Here is a 19,945-nt window from a genome sequence, read left to right on the forward strand (position 1 = left end):
TTTTTAATACATAAGTGTCTATGGAAAAGATGGGCATTTTTTTTGCACTAACTTCTAATTCTGTGGTGTGGCCAAAGTAGTAAATGAGAGAGGGCCCAGTGAGCTCTGAAGAACTTACAGGGAGGTAGATATTGCTGACATCTGGATGTGGCATGAGGCCATTGTTGTATGGACCATAGAATGAAGTATGGTGAAATATCTGTTTCAGACACGCTTCTGTCTAGATGGCAGTAGTCTCCAAGACTTGTCGTTCCCATTTCCTGTACGATTTCCTGAGCGAGCGTTCTGATCCTTGGCCGTGGAAAAGGACTTTCAAGCAGGTCTTCCAGCTGAGGTGGTCAACCATGTCCTCATGTGCTTCCGCAGCAAGACAGCATGCACAGCCTGTGGATTTGACTTGTAGGCTGTTATGGCAGGTAGTCTGGCAAGATTTTATAGACACAATAGTTAAGTTGTAAAGGCTTTTCAGGGGTATCAAAGGAGAAGTTGCAAAGAGTTACAGTGCCTTCATCTAGAGCTTGAGATAAATATCACAGCTCTTTCAGGCAGGGAACTGAAGTATAGAGAAGAACTTTGACTCATCGTGCAGGTAGAGTACTTTGAGTTACTTCACAAGAAAAGAACGATCAACCTGATTGTTCCTGACAGTTTAACAAATGAGTCACGCCATCTGTTTTTAATAGTAGTTCAGATCTTCCCAAACTTTCTGTAGATTAACTTCAGCAAAATATTTTCTAAGAAATTACAAATTATTATTCTGCATGCTTATGTGTCTACTAATTCTTTAGTTAATCTGCACAAAATAAATAAGTGTATGCTTGGCATTGGCCATAGAATCATAGAATCATTTATGTTGGAAAAGACCTTTAAGATCATCAAGTCCAACTGATAACATAGCACTGCCAAGGCCACCACTAAACCTTGTCCCTTTAAAATACCTCCAGGGATGGTGACTCAACCACTTCCCAGGGCAATTAGACAATGCTAATTATCTGCTCTATTTACAGTCACTGGTTGGTGCAGGACAACAAGGGAATTCCTTCTTAGCGTTAATTATGCAGACAGGAATTTGAAGGAATATTTACAAAGCTACATGTTTTCTGTTTTGCATAAAGAAGTTAAATGAATCAAAATTAAGCATTTTCTAAGCACTACTGATTAAAAAAAAAGGAGCTGGCTGGTACGAATGAAGTATGTTGCATATAGATATTCTGATTTTCTTTGTAATGCAACAATTTCTTCCTGTTTTACTTAGTGGCTGAGAACCTGCAAGTCTACTGTTATATGCTGATAGCATGCTCTGAAATATGGATTTCTGATTTTCATTTTTAGATGGTTGCTCAAGAAATGTATGCAATGAGCGATTATGCTAAAGACTTTGAATAGAGTGAGGCCAGTGCACTGAAAGATATCAGGTACTAATCACTAAAATGGACTACTGAGACAGTAACAGGAAAAAGAATCTGGGAATTCTTTTGAAAATTACTGAGTTTACAGGCAATAATTGCAAAGAAAATGGGGAAGAAAATAGAGAATTTTATTCATGTAACTTAGAAAATGTCCAAAGATATAGTGATATATAGATAGAGTGTCCAAGGATATAGTGGATAAAATTTGGATTCAAGCAAAACTTCTTGAAGAAAATGTAATAGCCTATCATATAAAAGCTCCTAAAAATAATTGTCACTAAGTTTACTAAATAAACCACTTATCTGCTACTTCTCAGATCAGCACACACGTTCAAAAAAATTAGCAAATGAACTTTGACAAATTTGCAGATATTTCTAGCAAAAAGGACAATAATAAAGAAGCAGTAAAGATGAAAAAAGCAACTACAAATATATGAAAACATTTAGGATTCTAAGACACTTTCTTGAGAGTGTCAAGACAAAAATCTCAATGTAACTTTGACTTTTTGGAGAGCTGATCATCAGGTGTTTTATAGAGTTTGTCCTACGCAATGTTCAATATTTCAAATAAAAGACAGTCACACTGTAGCAATTACCCCACACCATCCATACCCCAGACTAGTGAAATGAAGTGCCTAGTAAATATGCTGTAGGTAATAATCATTGTGGTAATGGGTATACAAGGTGATATTGCTTCAGCAATCACCATTAATTACTCATTAATTAGTGGTCTCATCAGGATTAGATCTTCAGCTCTGAGTCTGGCTATCTGGGATAACCTCATTGTCTGTCTTTGGCCAGGAAACACAACCGGACAGTAATTTACCGCGAAATAATGTAACGCCAGCTCCCCAAAACTGACACCGCTGTGTCACAGCTCATCATTACTCAAGTGTGAAACAGCTGCCCCTCTCCATCCACCCCAGACTTTGAGCCAGAAGAGCTGCTGAAATACTTATTCCTTTAAGTTTACAAGACTTTTTAAAACATGCATAAGGTTTAAGCATGGAATGTTGCTCAATGATTTTATAGGTACCTTCACAGTCAATTTCAAGCTGTTCTGATGAGACTTATCAAATGGCCGTTTTTAGAAAGCAGCTAAGGTTTTCGCATTGCCATAAAAAGCGGAGTTCATTGCATCTATTTTTTGGTAGTATGCATGTTTTGCCACAGAACTCTCATAGCTTTCGTTATTCTTAGCTGTATTTTGTTCTTCAAATAAGCTTAACAAACACATATTTTTCCTGTCCCTGTCTTGGGACAACTTTCTTAAAATCCTCCGGGTGTAATCCTTCATGTTGGAAATCAGAAGGTAGAGGACAAGTTCTAACTTTGAAAGTGTCTCCGCCGGAAAACAGAACATCTTTTGTTTTACTTTGCAGGTACTGTTTTTGTGGCACAGAAATACACCCCATCGACTGTGTATTTGTTTGGGTTTGTTTCCATGTTTGTTGCATCAATAAAATCTGCACCTGTTTGTTTTGGCACAAGGAACAGTTAGTTGTCTAGCCTGCATAAACGTTTCCCACCTGCCTTGCTTGTCTCTCCTCCAGTGATAAAAACCCACTACACTTGCTGTGGGTAATTAGCAGGCCAGTTAATCCAGGAGAGGCAAATACTTTCTTTTGGACATCTGCAAACACTTCTGTTTTGTTTTTTTTTTTTTTTTTCTACAATCACTTTTGTATTAGAAATTAGGAGAGACAATTTTTTTTTTTTTTAATATATATGGGGAGAAAAAAAGCATTTCTAGATGATGTGTTGTTATGATGAACAGGCATTAATAATTGACATTCGTGGTGTGAGAGAAGGCAGTGCGCACTCTGAGGGACTGTGATGATATCATGGTAACCATGAGAGCAAAGCCCGAGTGGTCTGTGATGACGGCAGATGTGTGCATTGCTTTATACAAGCTGTTCCTCTGTTGGTTGGTTTATATTTGATGGAAATCCATTTATTCAATTCATACGTAAAATATCTACACGTACTCCTGAAAGTTTGCTCTGGACAGGATTAGGTCAGCTCAGTTGCACAAACACAGAGAGAACAAACTGCTACTATCTTCAAGCATCACCCCAGTGAAATGAAGCAGAATTTTCATCCTTGTGTTACAGAGGGAATGGCTGTGCTGCGATGCAGGAACCTGCAGATGAGCGAGCCTGCTTCCTGGGAGCGATAGGTGAGATTTTCATCCTGCGTGCCCAGGGCACAGGCTGGTTTACAAGGGATTACAGTTAGCTCCTATGAATTGTAGTTGCAATTTCCTTTAGTAATGTCTTCTGTAGTCCTATCCCAAGCCCTCCAAATATAGTGCAAAGATGTTCTGGGATTACAGGCGTGCATCCTATTGCCTTTGCGTAACTTAAAAACTATATGATCATAAAACCAGCTGCTTATCTTCTTCATACCCTCACAAACCAGTGTACGGTAACTCCTGAGAAAAAGATTGTTCTCTCAGACCTTTTGTTCTGTTGGTAATAAATCCATGTATCAAATTCCAAATAGTCATTATTTTCACACTGATCATTTAGCAACTCAGTTAATTAACTTGGTGACAACCATTTCAAAGGGCAGCTTTTTGACTGCCAAAGTGTAATGCAGGAGGACATCCTCAGGTCTCACCATTTAAGAATGGTGAAAATGGGCAGCTTCTGAGCTAAGTCTGGTAGAGGACAGTGGGCCTCCAACCCACGTTTAGCTGAGGTCTTACTGCCTCAGTTTTCTGCTGCCTTTCCTTTCCTGTAAGGGAAGGCTGCATGCTAGTGATGATACAGAGCATGATACAGAGCTGCTGCTTGTTTCAACATACTTAACTAAGGCCTTTTTGTACATTATTAGTTTTTACTTGTGTTCAGCCGTTCTGTTTAGCTGCATGAGCTGGCACAGCAACCACATTCTGACATTAGAGAACCCCTCTGGTATGAGAATTTCTTTGCTGGCAGAAAGCTCTCTGCCTTTACGACACCAATGATGACAAGGGACCAGCCATCGTTAGGTACTGTTATGCTGTAGTTACTAAATATGTGTTGCTGGGAAAATAAACACGTAGCACACAGTTAGAGAGCACTTGATGTATAATGTGTTCTTGGTCTCCTTCCTGATACACAACCCTGCTGCATAAACCTCTGTTTCAGGTAGTGCTTTTTTGACAGTAGTATTGCTTCAGGCTAAGTATGACCAAATATATCTTAGTTGTCTTTTCCTTTATGTAAAAAATGACAAAATCCTAAAATCTATAAAATGTAAGGTTCATAATCTCATCCTCGGCCTTCTAAGACAGAAACTGGGCACTGACAAGCTGTTGAGACTCATGGAAATGCATTCTCATAACCTAGGACTGCATACAGCGACTGTAAGAAGTATTTGCTCTAAACTCCAACAAGCACGTGCTAACGCTTAGAGGCAAAGAAATGATGATTGGAAAAAAGACAATATCCTTGGTGGTATCATTGTAGTTATCATTCAGTGGTTATCATTGCAATGTAACCTACCTAGTGGTGGCACATATGGGTAGTACTTTGTATTAATACACGACAAGTTTAGTATAGCTGGTGGCATCTCAGCTATCACTTTCCTTCAAAAGGGTTTCCAGGACTGCAGGAATGTCCATGAAACACTGTTTTTAGTCAGGAGTAGGTTCTTTGACATTTATTTACACTTTTATTGTCATGATTTCAGGTGAGAAGAGCCGGGCACTCACTCGAGCAAATGAAGTGTCCCAGTCGCAACTGAAGGATAAGAGGTAAATATTAGGCCTTTTAAAAATGTCCTAAGAATTTTCCCTTTTTTTGTAGTTCGTATGTAACATCCTCTTAAAAACACATGGTCACTTAACAAATGTATTTCAAATATAATAAAATCTCTGATAGAGTGAGAGCTGAATTCATAAATCTGTTCTTTATCACTCCTCACTGTCCAGAGGGATACGTAAGGATCACTGACGGAGTTTCCCTCTTTTTCCATTACAATTTCTGTAGTCTAGTTATTTGAATTATCTCATACTTTTCTAGTTTTCATCCATATTAGTATTATTTTCACATAACTTCAAATATTTTTAATTTCTCCTACCCACTGAAATATCAAAAATGGTTTTATTCGCCTTGGTGACAGCATTTTTGATTACAACAAGCATTTTGTTGGCAAATCCCCAAACATTTCACAGCATAAAATGTTGCAGTTGTTGATCGTTACTTGCAGGAGGCCACACAGTTTTCTGTGTTTAGTGGGCAGACATATAAAATTCTAGAAGAAAATCTTTAGGTATGGGTTAGGTATAAGAAATATAACGAAAACATATCTCATTTGCTTTTCTCCTTTCCCTGAAAAGCAGAAAACAAGAGGAATCCTCAAATATTCTGTGTAAAGGCAAAATATTTGAGCATCCTGTGGGAAAAGGGAAGGAAGGTTCAGTCACAGGTAATTTTGTGCTCCATCTTTATGAATTACAAACCCGTTTGAGGTAAGCACAACCCTTCCTGGTGTCTGTCTGGAGGACCTATGTTGCTTATTGATTGTCCTTTTTCACTTGCGCTTACTCTTCAGACTTTCGTTGCCACAAGGCAGGTTAAAAGACTAGTTTCTACAGGTTCTGAGGATCAGCCATCATGGTTGAATAATTTACATTGTATTTTCACCCTGCTTTTTCCCTCAGGGTTGAAGAACTGATAGGTGTGTGTTTTAGCAATCAAAATGAACCTGTTTTGTTCCTATTAACATTCAGATTTAGCTCAGGAGAAGGTACTCAGCCATTTCAAATATCTGCTTTGTGCCAGAGCAGCTGATTACAGACCTGAAGGTCAATGTAAAAATTGGTATTAGTTTCCCTGTTGAAAAAAGTGGGAAGCACACATTATTGGCACAAACCCAGTATTTCCTCTTTTAGAACAAGAGGAGTAAGTATACACCACGTTTGTAGACTGATAAATGAGATCTCTTCCAAGGAAACGAAACTAAATGGCTTTTTCTGTTTGCTTTGTATAGGAACTGTTCATTGAGGACCCAGCACTTATATTTGAACAGCACATTAAACAATTATTTACTCGTTTAGGCCACATTTTTTCATCTGTTTCTCTCAGTAAGAGTGCCAGGTCAGGCTGTTCCGGCCACATTGTCAACAGTTCATTCCTGTTCTGTGTAGTTATTTTCTGCAGGCTTATTTTTAGGCCGGATGAGTTCCCTAATGCAGTTTACGTAGCTCCATAAGCAGTTGCATGAGAGCAACATGGGGGGAAACAAGGAGAGAAGAGAAGGGTACGTGGGAAAAGATGTTACTAAGCTAAGAATGTGGAATCATGACTTCAAAACTGTCCTTGCTAGGATGATCTTGCTGCCTCCTCTTTGAGTCTTACAGTGTGTCTAGGTAAAAAGCTTTATCGTAGAATTCAGCTCAGGTGTTTTTCTACACATAGGCTCTATGTTCTCTGTTTGACAGTCTGTGTTCAATATTGATTTCTCATCTCACTTGGTTTCCTAAGATTTCTTAATATTTAATTCTTTTCATATTTTAGATGGTTTCACTGATTTGTTTTGCTCTACATGAAACATTTTAGACTATTCTTTAATCTACTTCTGCATATTGATTTTCTTGTCTGATCATAGAATCATAGAATGGTTCGGGTTGGAAGGGACCTTGAAGATCACCTAGTTCCAACCCCCCTGCCATAGGCAGGGACACCTCCCGCCAGACCAGGCTGCTCCAAGCCCCGTCCAGCCTGGCCCTGAACGCCTCCAGGGATGGGGCAGCGACAGCTTCTCTGGGCAACCTGGGCCAGGGGCTCACCACCCTCACAGGAAAGAATTTCTTCCTAATGTCTGATCTAAATCTCCTCTCTTTCAGTTTAAAACCGTTACCCCATGTCCTACCACTACACTCCCTGATCAAGAGTCCCTCCCCGTCTCTCCTGGAGCCCCTTTAGGTACCGGAAGGGGCTCTAAGGTTTCCCTGGAGCCTTCTCTTCTCCAGGCTGAACAACCCCAGTTCCCTCAGCCTGTCCTCACAGCAGAGGTTCTCCAGCCCTCTGACCATCTTCGTGGCCTCCCCTGGACCGGCGCCAACAAGTCCATGTCATTCTTATGTTTCAGATATAACAAGAAAGTTATTTTAGTTTCAAAAAGAATAGAATATCACTCGAATATTTTTCCATTAGTTTCGATACTATATTGTGGCCTATTGTGTATTTTTCCAAGTTGTTTGAAATAATAATTATATACTTTTATATACAGATACTGTAGGTACTCAAACAGATTTTACCCTCCAAAACCAGATATGAACACATTCTATGTCTCTGTTTTACTTTGGAGATTACATTGTCTTATTAACATTTTAGAATTATTTATGGGTAGCAGATTTACATATTTAATATTAAAACTTAAATTTTAAATGGGAATTATTAATTGAGGCTATGAATCTCTCTTTCTACCAAGCAAGCAATATAACAGAACTCTTAATGTGAGATAGTTTCACGAATTATACTATATTAGCAGAGGACGGACTAGAAATTTGACTCAAGTTCCGATGAAGTTGATGGTAGTCTCTGCATAGGTACTTAGGGGGAATACACACGGGCTATTTATAGCTTAGGCTAAATCTCCCTAACTTCTGGCTGTAGTCAGTGAAGAGAGATGAGCTTCTCCAAGGGACAGTTTAGAGCAGAAGCCTAGCATAGCTGTTCTTATTCATGCCCTGGAGGATCATGTGGTAGAGTCCTCTTCAGCCTCTAATTATCTGTATAACCTGAGGTTTCTATAGCATCCAATGCCATAGCAGCTAATCCTTTCACATGTTAATTAGATCAGTATTATAGTACAAAATGACAGTATTCATTTTAACTTTACACAGAGTAGAAAGTTGGCACGTTGGTAGGTTTTATAAAAACATCTGTTATACAATTACATAAAGTACATTATTATTTTCTATAAACATACATAAAAACAATAAAAGTAGCAGCAGAACGTTTAAGTTTCCTTTTAAGCAGATTTCTTAAAGATAAATAAGAGTTCAATGAAAGAAGAATGTGTCCCATTATTTAGTGGTTAATAGGTATCAATACTTGCCAACCCTGATTAGTAAAACTATGCTCGGTTCAGGCATGCACACCACACATATATGCCACTTTGTGGAAAAAAATTCTGTAAGATTTATTGCATCTTGCCTTTGAGGTTTAAAAGGAAAAGAATAAAAAAATGTAATAACTCTGGGTCAAGGCATTCCACGTTGTAAAGACATGATGTCTCATGCAAGCATCACAAGTCCCAGCGTCATCAGGGAAAACAGTTCTAATGGTTTCATCCTAAGTCCCTGAAAATGTAAGCTTTTAGTTAACGTTAGTCAAATCAGGACACTATGTATTCTTGTTACAGCAATTTAATTTTTTTTTTTTTTGAAGGATTACATACTTCATTTCCTCAGCTCAGCTGGTCTGTGTAAGAATCTTCTACTTCCTGCATCCTGAGGCACTCTCAGCTTTGCTCTCAGTACAGTTATCAGTTCCACCTGTCATCAAAGGAACACACAGGCTTTGGGTGACTGTTGAATAGTCTCCTTTTACTTCTTCTTAGTTTACTGAGTAGCTGCACAGAAAAAAAATATCAACCCAGTTGTGTTTAAACCATGCAGACATATAATAGTTTGCCTGTTAAAAAATTAACATCTAAATTATTAACTTAATTAAAGCCTCCATAATCCTATGGCAAGTACTGTAACATTGTGAAAAATTACAAGGTTCACTACTGTCCACAACCTGAAAACAGCATCGAAAGATGTACAGCAGAATCACACCATCTGCTAAGAAAATAATTAAAATAGACTGTCGTGGTTTAGCCTCAGACGGCAACAAAGAACCACGTGCCGCTCGCTCGCGCCTTCCTAATACAGGAAGAATCGTAAGAAAAGGCAAGACTCTTGGGTTGGGACAAAGGCAGTTTAACAGGACAGCAAAGGGAACAGGCAAACAACAACACGGATAGGGGAATATACAAACGCGATTACGGAACCGCCGCTCCCGGCCCGCTTTTAAGCAGCAACTTCCTGCCCCCTCCCCCAGCAGCTCAGGGTGGGCGTGGCTCACATGGCATGGAATACCAGGAAAAATTAACCCTATCCCCACCGGAACCAGGACATTATCCACCCCTTATTCCATACCATCTATGCCATGCCCAGCAGGTTCCAATGAATTGCCACCACTTTCCCCTGTTATATATATATATATACACACATATAATGACCTTAGTTTATGGGCCATCCCTCCAAAGTGTCCGTTGAGTTCTTCTAATCCACGGCTTTGGGCTCCATCTGTTAGAACAGTCTCTCAGGGCAGGTGAGATGCTGGGTGGTGCTGGTCTGTTGCATGCTGTATTTTTCGGAGCTTGTGACTGGTGCACCTGGTGTGGCTCATGCATGCAGTCCGTGGGCTGAAGATGTAGATCTTGAGGAAACTGCTGGGCGCCAGCTGCTGAGACAAGGGGGGAAGAGAGACTTTCTTCATATTGCCGGAGCCGGCCAGCTACCTCATCCACCGTTGGTCCCTCTTCACCTTTCCATTCCATTACTGCCAGGGAGTTGGCATATGACGATGGTGCGCTCCGTACAAACTTCCGCCACATGGGCCTTGTGCATCGCACCTCATCAGGGTCTGTGGGTAAGTCGGCATTGTCCAAGTCATAATAAATCATCTCCCGCACGGCTAATTCTCTCAGGTACTGGATACCTCTTTCCATGGTAGTCCACTTGCTTGGCTGACATACGACATCCTCACTGAAGGGGTACCTCTCCCTCACGCCTGACGGGAGTCGTTTCCAGAGGCTGAGGGCTTGGGTCTTTTTCCCAATCGCCTTGTCAATGCCGCCTTCCCTAGACAGGGATCCCAGCTGCCTGGCCTCCCTACCCTCTAATTCCAGGCTACTGGCCCCATTATCCCAGCACCGGAGCAGCCAGGTGACAATGTGCTCGCCTGAAAGTCGGCTGAAATCTTTTCGCATATCCCGCAGCTCACTCAAGGATAGGGATCGAGTAATTATCTCTGGTTCTGCCTCTTCCTCCTGCTCTCGTGATGGCCCTGGTTCATCATCATCTCTTACTAAGCGAACTGATTTCTTTGTATACTTCTTCTTCTGTATGGGGGCAACTGATACCGGCACGGGTTGGTTCCCTGGTTCAGTGGCAGTGGCTGCTATGGGGGTTGGAGTAACTGCAGTGTCTACCACAGGGGTTGGAGTAACTGCAGTGTCTACCACAGGGGTTTCAGTAGCCGCAGTGTCTGTCGCAAGGATTGCAGTAGCTACAGTGTCCGCCGCAGGGGCTGCCGCAGCCACAGTGTCCGCCGCAGGGGCTGCCGCAGCCACAGTGTCCGCCGCAGGGGCTGCCGCAGCCGCAGTGTCCGCCGCAGCCGCAGGGGCTGCTGGTCTGGTTTCCATCTCTTCCCCTTGAGGGTGCTGCATAATTCTGAGCAGTGCCTGGTAGATACTGGCCAGGGCCCAGCACAGCGCGGTGAGTTGTTCCTCTCTAGAATAGCCACAGCATTTTCCCTTCAAATATTCTACCACTTTATCAGGGTCCTGTAATTGTTCAGGGGTGAAGTCCCAGACCATTGGAGGTGAGTAGTTCTCTAGGTACCTGCCCATGCTCTCCCACATGCCATGCCACCCCTGACTATCCAGCCTCGGAGCAGATCTCCGGGTGGTAGTCTTAAATAGTCGCTTAACCCTAAACAAGACCTGGAACGTATTCAGGAGACATAGCACTAGGAACACGCTGGTTTGAGTATCCCAAGGATATTCAAAATTCTCAAAAGCTGTCATACCTGACCCGAAGGAGAAAAGGGAGGCAAAAGGGCTGGGGAAATTATTAACAAATTCTGAGAGATGGTGTCCAGTGTACGGACAGGACAGCAAAACCACATAAACACCCCAAAATAGCCGTCTGAACAGTGATGTTATCATATCATAGACAGATAACGCACAGGACAGCAGAATGATAATCGTCATCCCTCTTCCAGACATGGTAAACAGCATCGCAGGGAGTACATAAGCCATATAGGAATTTATGTAACACAGCCATGAGAACAAACCAAGCAACATGATGACCAGTGACTATTTACCTAATAAAATAAATGCATACAAAAAAAAAACCCAAAACCGTTTTTTTCCACGTTCTAGTTGGATTCTGTCGTTATCTCAACCCTTCGAGCCCCACGTTGGGCGCCAAAAAGGACTGTCGTGGTTTAGCCTCAGACGGCAACAAAGAACCACATGCCGCTCGCTCGCGCCTTCCTAATACAGGAAGAATCGTAAGAAAAGGCAAGACTCTTGGGTTGGGACAAAGGCAGTTTAACAGGACAGCAAAGGGAACAGGCAAACAACAACAACAACAACAACAACACGGATAGGGGAATATACAAACGCGATTACGGAACCGCCGCTCGCCGGCCGGACCCGGGACGCCCCAGCCCGCTTTTAAGCAGCAACTTCCTGCCCCCTCCCCCGGCAGCTCAGGGTGGGCGTGGCTCACATGGCATGGAATACCAGGGAAAATTAACCCTATCCCCACCGGAACCAGGACATAGACAAAGTAAGCTACATCACTCTGGTATTAAGTTAAACCAACATTCAAGACAACTGAGGCTGTACTAGATTGTATATAATTTTAGCAGCAGTGCTGGTTTAATCAGTCTGCACCTCCAGCTGATAATTCCTCTCCTTCCCCAGTGTACTGGGGCAGCTAGTTGTGCAGCTCTGAAGCTCAACCATCTCAAAAACATCATTTTCTCTGCTGGCTTACTTGTCAGTGAGAGCAGTTCCCCACTTTGGTTCAGTGTGGGTGACTAGGCAGGATCGATGGGCCGAGGTCAATGGTATGAGGTTCAACAAGGCCAAATGCCAGGCCCTGTACTTGGGTCACAACAACCCCACGCATCGCTACAAGCTTGGGGAGGAGTGGCTGGAGAGCTGCCTGGCAGAAAGGGACCTGGGGGTGCTGGTTGACAGCTGGCTGAATATGAGCCAGCAGTGTGACCAGGTGGCCAAGAACGCCAACAGCATCCTGGCTTGTATCAGGAATAGTGTAGCCAGCAGGACTGGGGCAGTGATCGTCCCCCTGTACTTAGCACTGGTGTGGCCCCACCTCGAGTACTGTGTCCAGTTTTGGGCTCCTCACTACAAGAAAGACATTGAGGTGCTGGATTGTGTCCAGAGAAGGGCAACGAAGCTGGTGAGGGGTCTGGAGAACAAGTCTTATGAGGAGCGTCTGAGGGAGCTGGGGTTGTTCAGCCTGGAGAAAAGGAGGCTGGGGGGAGACCTTCTCGCTCTCTGCAACTACCTGAAAGGAGGTTGTAGAGAGGTGGGGGTTGGTCTCTGCTCCCAAGTAACAGGTGATAGACCAAGAAGAAGTGACCTCAAGTTGCACCAGGGGAGGTTTAGGATGGATATTTGGAAAAATTTCTACACCGAAAGGGTTATCCAACATTGGAACAGGCTGCCCAGGGAAGTGGCTGAGTCGCCATCCCTGGAGGTATTTAAAAGACGGGTAGACGTGGTGCTGAGGGACATGGTTTAGTGGTGCTTTTGGCAGTGTTATGTTTATGGTTGGACTCAATGACCTCAAAGGTGTCCCTTCCAACCTAGATGATTCTATGATTCTATGACTAAATGCTTATGCCAGGACAACAGAAGAGGTAATAAAATGTCAGGGATGAGAAGCCAGGATGCTTTAACTGGCCAAAGGTTGTCAAAAGTTTTAGAGACAATAAAGAAAACTTTCATATTGGTAAAGCTCAAAGAATCCGTACTTTCCCTTATGTGTACATCAAGAACTCTTCATTATATATTTATATTTTAAAAGATTGGGAAGGAGTAGACTAATCAAACTAGACATAGCAAATAATAAATCATCCTTTCTGAAGAGCTGAGTTAATTTTGTCAGTGTAACTTCAGTTCACACATTGCTACACACAGTTCATGTATATATATCTAGTGGTTTTTTCTTTCCATAGTGCATTATTTTGTTATATAAATATAACTTTGCAGATGTCCCTTCATGCAAAAAAAACCAAGTGCGTGTGGGGAATCTATTATCTCTGCTCTTTGAGTGATGTTCAAGGAAAATAAATTCTAAGAATTGAAGGGCATTCTTACTTTTGTTTATTCACTTCTATGCATAAGAAAGGGATTTTAAGAGCCATACTAGATGTTCATTATAAAAGAAGAAATTTTTTCTTTTTTTCCCCAGTATTTCTGTGACATGCCAGAGATTCTTCTTTTTATTCAGTTGAGTGAGTTATGCTGGCATTTTAGGCCCACTTAAAGATTGTATTAGAGCATGAGCATCACAGTGCTTTTTCAACATCTCTGTTTAATACAGCCTTCCTACCTGCACACTCAGATATGGTTCTTTATTCTTTTAAGCCAGACAGATAATTTTAGAGGTTTGTGTTCCTAGGTACTTGTTCCTGACCCTGTGCTGCAGTTTTAGTTGTGCCAACACTCCTGCACATGGAGTTACCTGGGTTAGAAAAAATATTCCAGGGTTTTGGGGTTTGTTAGTTAACGTGAAAAATTTAATTGAACAAATCTACATCATATGTTGTTCAATTCTTTGGATTGCCACAACTCAAATTGCAATAAATTTTGTCACAAGGGCAGGAAACATTGGTAAGGGTGAAGAGTGACACACGAAATGCAGGAGTGTATTTTGTCAGTTAGTTCATGATTAATACAATATTTTTAATAAAGTTGTGTTTCTTCTTGAGGAGATTAAAATTTAAAACCATGTCGCAAAAGTCAGAAAAAAAAAATGTTTTGTAGTCATTGGTCGTCTTTTTCAGCACTACATACTTTTAGACATACACTTAATAATTCTATTCCTGTAATTTCTGTTGCATGCAGAAGCACCTGCTCAGGTTTGCTTCTTCTCTCTATCCAATTTCTTTAGCTTTTGATAGTGCTTGTTATCTGGAAAAGTTTGTTCCTCTGTTGTCAGTGCCCTGCGTCACAATTTCTATTGCATTGTTTGCTGTTTCTATACATCATTAATTTGGTAGCTGGAGTAACAACAAAATCCCAACAGATAAAACATGTAAAATAGAGGATCTAACTGTAGCCCCGTCACCAAAGAATTTGTTTCATATGGATAGCATATAGGTCTCTTAAATGAAATAATCTAATGTTTCAGTTCTCCAAGACTTCCACATGTGGTACTCCCTGATGGTGATAAATTTATGCTCAAAAACATTTGAATTAGGATCTATCTTGAGTGACATTAGCTTCTCATCATCACAGCATCATAATCATTCTTCATACTACTGGCAAAATGCAATACAGAAAGGCTAACTCTTTCAAAATCATACTACCAAAAAAATAATCTGTAGGATATCTGGGAATAATCTGAGACTTTTCCTAATTTCTAAAATAGTGCGAAGCTGCTGGTTCATCCTTCCTCCATCCACTAATGAAAATTACCAAAATAAAATGAAACTTGCTTTGGGAAAATATGACAAAATAATCTGTGACAAACAGAAAGAAGGATCACATCACTCAGAGGAGAGCTACAGTAGAGCTACAGTCCTGTTCGTGCACTAGGCAGAGATGGACTTTCTGCCAGAGAAAATTCCACATGTGGAATCTGAATTTGGTCCCTTGCTCCTCACCCATTGGGGGCTGGAGGTTTATGAGACACTGTATTTCTTCTTGTGGATACGCTGCTTATTAAAGTGTTCTTTAGAAACGCTCAGCATACTATAGTATTAAGTAATAGCGATTGCCCGGGCTGTAGAGCTCAATAGCTAAGAGCTGTCACATAACTACATCTTCCACTTCCCTGCCTGCTGCCAAGCATGAGAGAGGGGCGGGCACCTACTACAGTCAGTGACTTTTCTATATAACTCCCCCCTCCTCCCCTGAAAAGGTTTACATTTTTCATGATTCATTTTGCGTCATGTGGGATTGCCAGTCACATGCCCTTGCGGGCAACTGCTCTCTTTACACTTTGAAATCAGGGCAAGTGTGTTTTTTTTTCATAGTCACAAAATAAGTTGCTTTAATATTTTCAGAAAATAATATCTTCACTCCCTCGGTAATTTCAGTACCGATTCTCTGATACTTAAAATAAGTAGCTATTTCTGTAGCTTCTACCTGCACCTTTTGGAAGTGTAGCAGGTTTATCTCTCATTGCATTATTTTCTATTATTTAATCTCAGCCATTTTCCTTGATTTTTTTATAATTTTCTTTTCAGTTGTGTTTTATTAAAAATACTCATATGATAGCTTCCCTAATCATCATCAATAATTTTTATTTCAGAGTTTCACATTTTCTTTGATGTCTTTTAATTTAACATAGTCTGATTTTTATATATATATATATATATATATATAAATATAAATATATAAAATTCTTTGGTTTTATGGTAACCTCTTCTGTCTTTCATCTTTTCCTATATAATGAAATTCAAATAATTGTATGGTTCAGCTATTCATTCCTCAATTATGAACTGTAGAGACTGTGAGGACATGAGTAGGTTTTGTGTGATATATATGGTAGAAGAAGCTCTTTGGTTAAATTTAAAATAAACAGGAATTTAAAAACTGATCAGAATTTAAATGAAGTAGAAAGCTAAATCCACATGCCAAACAAAGATCCTAATTTCTTTTACCATATAAAACATAGATTTTTCTTTAAATAGCTAATCACCAAGAAAAATAAATTCTGCTGCTGCTTTATTATTCTTAGCTCTCTCAGAGAACTTGCAGAAATGGCTTATACTTAAGACCATATTACGCCTCTCCTTGTACAGAGACATAAGAATAGTATCTCACAGGACTGCTTCAAGGCAATTGGAGAAATCATCACCAACTTTCAGGTCACAAGAAAGATGGCTCAGTACTCTTAATAAATATGTTCGTATGTTGCCACTGAACATTGACAAACTTAAATCGGAAACATTTATATGATGGTATGTTAGACGAAAGTTTTATTCTGTTTTGAATGCTTTGTCCTGCAAAACTATTCTACTACTCGGTAAAGTTTGTGGATTGTATGGACTGCGATGATGGTACAGGTGCGCTGGCAAATTGTATTGACGCTACACTGCCAGACGCGAGGAGCTTACGGCCCTATCTTTACTTGATTATATTACATCATTTACTACCTACTGTGGTTTGCATCTCCCTGCACAAACAAGCAGTCAGATATTTTCCCTCAGATATGAGAATTTTTTATGAAAAACAGATCCATTATTCCAATAGGATTGTTAACTTAGAAACAGATAGTTTACAATATAAGATTTTTAAAGTATGGTCTGATTTATGTGATTTATGGCAGTTAAACTATTGTAAATTTGACAAGTCTCTTGGATATCCAATGTTTTATTGGAAATATGACTATAAATTTTTCCTTATACTCATTTTACAGGAAATGTTCAATACTACACATTGAATTTTACTGTTAAAGGTAAGTCTGAAATTCATGTCAACTCATTATAACCTTACATTTTCTTTCATTTAAAAGCAATTCTCGTATTTCTGCCCCTTTCCACAAATAAAAACCACACTTTGGTAGAAACAGGGTAAACACAGGCTCCTGAGATTACCTTTTCCTCTTCTACTTTCAAGAGAAATGCAACGGTTTAAAAATCACTGAAGAAAACATCAAGTCCTATATTACTTACATGAGTAAGTATTCTGCAGATGGAGCCTGAGATAAGGGTGATTCAGTGGTGTGGGTAAAAGAGAAACTTCTCCAAACCTTTTTGCACAACTGGGAATATCTCTCATCTAGTGTTTTTCTGATGCCTGGAAAGAAAAATATCCTTTTCCTCTCTCTACATAGTTTGTATTTTGTCTAATTATGCATTCCAGGTATTTTCTTCTGGTCACCCCACTGACTTCAGTGGGCACTACGTCAGCTCTTACTAACAAAAATCCTTAGGCCAGATCCGTAGCAAGTATAAACAGCCGTAGCTTTATTAACTTGAGTGGAATGTTGCAGCAGAGGTGTTTTGATGAGACTGTAAGCCTCTATACATGCATGAACATAAACAGATTGATATAAATGCTTACAAAGTACCCGTAGAGCAAATTCTTGTCAATTGTGGTAGTCAAGCACTATAGCATTCTGTATTACAAAGGACTGTTTCTCGCGAAACAAAAATATATACGTTTATGTAAGGTTGCAAAGCTGCCATTGCATATTCTTTATTTTTAACAAAACCCAGGATTCAGTAGCTAAATAAATACTGAGATCAGTGATGGTTTTGCAATTTGATGAGAGCATGAGATACGCCTAGAGTTCTGTAGCTGAGTGGGTTTTTAGAGTCCAGTTTCAAATGGTGGGATGTATCTTCAGTTTTACTTTAGTGAGCTATGAGGGTACATGCTCGGCTTCCTGTTGATCTGAAAAAGGTACAAAAGAAATGCAGAAACCTGATGCTTTCATTGAAACCGTGGGAAATCAAGGGCCCTCAGCATCTTTGCAAATCTTGTGTTAAGTGCCTCAAGCTCATGACAAAAATTGGAGTTCCCTGAATGGAACTCCAGAGTGTATTTCACATAGAGCAGAATCTCCATTGAAAATACTCTGCTCTATGCTATTAAAATCAATACAAACTAAAAATTAAATGAAACCAAAAAAAGTAGTACAAAAATAGATAACCCCAAATCTTCTGACTCATTACTTTCTTCAACCCAAACTGCGTATATCCTTCAGCTGGTACTAAAATACTTGGCATTAATCTATTGTTATGAATGTCACTGTTCTCTACAATTTGCTTAAAATTACTTTTTTTTTGAGTATTACGATTGGCAATTTGACAGAGCACAAAGTGTGAGCTAATGAGTTGAAAGAACAGACTGTACTTGCAAATTCAAAGCTTTTACACATGAACTATCTGCACTTTCTTCTGAAAATTTGTATTCTGAGTACCAAGTTCTGATGTCACTTGCAACTCCATTACCCCATATCCAGTGTAGAGAGCAACACTTTCTGATAGGTTTCCCTGTCTAAAGAATTAGATCATATTTTGAGTATGTAACTCCAACACTACCTTAAAGTAAGTGATGCTCCACAACTTTCTCAGCACTGATGAAGGTCAGAAAGTAAAAACAAACATGCCCCTTTGCTTCCTCCTCTGATTTTATACATTCAACACTAATGAAAACACTTTCTAAAAAGTGCAAGACCATTATTTTGGCCCCACTTTCCTGTGAAGAACTGCTGGAGTACACAGTACCTGGCTTGCACTTCATTTATTGGTTGGAAAGTCCCCTCCTATCCAGCCGCTCCGAGCCTGTGAAGACAGACGGCAATATAAAAGCATGAAAGAGATCAAGTCAACTGAGAAACCAGGCTGGTGAAGAGTCTAGAGCACAAGTCTTTGTGCAAAATCATTAAATGCACTCAATTCATTTTTAACCTAATATTTCTAAATCCCATGGTTGGATTAGTCAGGTATATAGCTGAATTAACTTTCTAATTGCATATGATAATTTTAACTATAGAAAAATTCATCACAGGACAATTTTTAGGATAGAGTATTTAGCTACTTATTTGCAGAAGCATCTTCAAATAGGAGTCAATAATAGCACTGAAGTACAAGAGGAGCAGAAATAGGGGGATGTTCAGATTTTAACAGTAAAAATAAGTGTAAACATAAAATATTCTACATGCAGAGAAACAGAAAATGTTGGTCTTTGATAAATGATGTCTAAGGAGGGGTACAGTAATGGTACACAAAGCAATGAAGGACACAAAGATTCATAACTTGTATCCAACCCATTTTTAAGCTCAAGCAGAAGGACTTATCTCATTATGTGATCGAAGTTTTAAGGTAACGAAACCATTTGCTTATATCATAACTAATAAGCCTCTCTAGAGACCTGTATAGAGGTTAAACAGCCTCTATACTGGGAGTTAACACAGATCAAGAACTTCATGGCAACTGAAAAACTTCAGCTGCTTAAAGGAGACCACCTTTTTTTTTTTAACTGTAGGATAGGCTTTGGACTGCGCTACAAAGGCAAACTGATTCACATGAGGCCAAGAACAGAATTCGTTATGAGCCAGCAACAATACACTAATTCCTTGTATAAAGTAAGATGTTGCTTAATCTTTTTGTATCATAGTATTGTCTAAGAGTGATATATTAATTGAGCCGACTGCTTAACTATTCTACTGTAGCTTACAGCACATTAATTTCCCTGTATAAACAAGTCCTGTAATTCATAGGGCGAAAAAAATTATACAGAGAATATAAATCTCTTATAGTGCAGGATTTACATTTATCAGATGTTGCTGATCATGGAAGTTATGAAACTGTACATGGCAAATGATAAACTGGGCACAGTTTTGTGGTCTTTATGTTCCTCAAACTATCTTTGTCCTAGAAGCATAAACATTAATAGGCCACTACCCTTTCCTTGATGCTACAGGCATCTATACAAACGCTTTATTTTCTCCGGTCCTTCTCAAGGGATGGCACTACTCCATATTTCCTCCTCATAAATTTTCTATAATTGTTAACCTGTAACTTGGCTTGGATTCTAGTAGTGCTCCA

At 39.9% G+C, this 19,945-nt stretch overlaps 1 long non-coding RNA gene across 1 annotated transcript; it reads right to left on the minus strand.

Annotated features, from left to right (window-relative positions):
• Nucleotides 1–8,551: 8,551 nt before the first annotated feature.
• Nucleotides 8,552–18,681, minus strand: LOC134515106 (uncharacterized). The gene is made up of 3 exons (XR_010070881.1): nucleotides 18,623–18,681; nucleotides 8,805–8,978; nucleotides 8,552–8,706 (listed from the first exon to the last, which is right to left on the minus strand). It is a non-coding gene; the product is annotated as an uncharacterized LOC134515106 (long non-coding RNA).
• Nucleotides 18,682–19,945: the final 1,264 nt, after the last annotated feature.

Source organism: Chroicocephalus ridibundus, chromosome 4 (assembly GCF_963924245.1).
Source record: "Chroicocephalus ridibundus chromosome 4, bChrRid1.1, whole genome shotgun sequence".
Classification (NCBI taxonomy): Eukaryota; Metazoa; Chordata; class Aves; order Charadriiformes; family Laridae; genus Chroicocephalus; species Chroicocephalus ridibundus.